The sequence below is a fragment of the Trichinella spiralis genome (assembly GCF_000181795.1).
Source record: "Trichinella spiralis strain ISS 195 chromosome Unknown Scfld5, whole genome shotgun sequence".
In the NCBI taxonomy this organism is placed as follows: Eukaryota; Metazoa; Nematoda; class Enoplea; order Trichinellida; family Trichinellidae; genus Trichinella; species Trichinella spiralis.
In genome coordinates this window covers 1486099-1487681 of record NW_003526944.1, presented here as the reverse complement: position 1 = coordinate 1487681, position 1583 = coordinate 1486099, and positions in this window count along the sequence as shown.

The window sequence follows — 1583 nt, the reverse complement described above, 5'->3', positions numbered from 1 at the left end:
ATAGATAACACTAAGCGCTAAGTAATATTCGGCTGTTCTGTTTCAATGATATTCAACGCTATGAGGAAATAAAAATTGAAAAATTAAACGTATTCTACAGTTAATTATAAACGGCTACCCAAATAATAAATTGAAATAGGAATTTTTTTTCAAAACAGTTCAACGGTCAGTTTACATGTATTTGAGAATTGTGCAGGAAAAGTATATCAATTGTTGTATTTATTGGAATGAAAACCTACATAAAATACATAAATGTACTGATGTTCATGCAAAAGATGACAAAGTGAGTTTTAAAATTAAATTTTTACGTGAAATACAGCTTTTTTCACTTGCACTTTAGTTACGCACCGCCATCGGCAATCGCACACCAGTGAAATGAGGCATTAACCATTGATACAACGCTTGTGCTTCTGTGATTGGTCCGTTATTTTGTAACCTTCTAATCAGTGATTTGGCAATTAATATACTGTATTTACTGTATTTCCAATTATTAATTTAATTTTCATGATTTCATTTTTAAAATATACTTTAACTTAATTTTAAAATAATTTTTCCTTTTCCTTATTTTATCTGCTTTATTTTCTGATTTCTGCTGTATTTTCCAGAATGCTTATTGTTTTTTGATCAAATAAAGTTATTTGAGTACTTGAAAAATTAATCTTGAGATGTAAATTATTTCAAATTTCTGTTTATTGTATGTTTCTGGAAATGATAATATCTTAGTTGTATTTTATTCTTTTCATTAAGTAAAGTATCCTATCATATATATGAGGCAAAAAGTAACATGACAATTAAAACGTTTGCCACATTATTAATGTTTGGAATAGGAGACGAATTGTGGCTTTCTGCTGTATGCTATATAGTTATGATTGGATAAGTTACTTAATGAAAAGAATAAAATACAACTAAGGTATTATCAACTGCACAGACATACAATAAACGGAAATTTGAAATAATTTACATCTCAAGATTAATTTTTCAAGTACTCAAATAACTTTATTTGATCAAAAAACAATAAGCATTCTGGAAAATACAGCAGAAATCAGAAAATAAAGCAGATAAAATAAGGAAAAGGAAAAATTATTTTAAAATTAAGTTAAAGTATATTTTAAAAATGAAATCATGAAAATTAAATTAATAATTGGAAATACAGTAAATACAGTATATTAATTGCCAAATCACTGATTAGAAGGTTACAAAATAACGGACCAATCACAGAAGCACAAGCGTTGTATCAATGGTTAATGCCTCATTTCAGTGGTGTGCGATTGCCGATGGCGGTGCGTAACTAAAGTGCAAGTGAAAAAAGCTGTATTTCAGGTAAAAATTTAATTTTAAAACTCACTTTGTCATCTTTTGCATGAACATCAGTACCTTTATGTATTTATGTAGGTTTTCCTTCCAATAAATACAACAATTGATATACTTTTTCATGCACAATTCTCCAATACATGTAAACTGACCGGTGAAGGGTTTGAAAAAAAATTCCCTATTTCAATTTAATAATTTGGGTAGGCGGTTATAATTAACTGTAAAAATACCTTTAATTTTTCAATTTTTATTTCCTCCTAGCGTTGAATTTC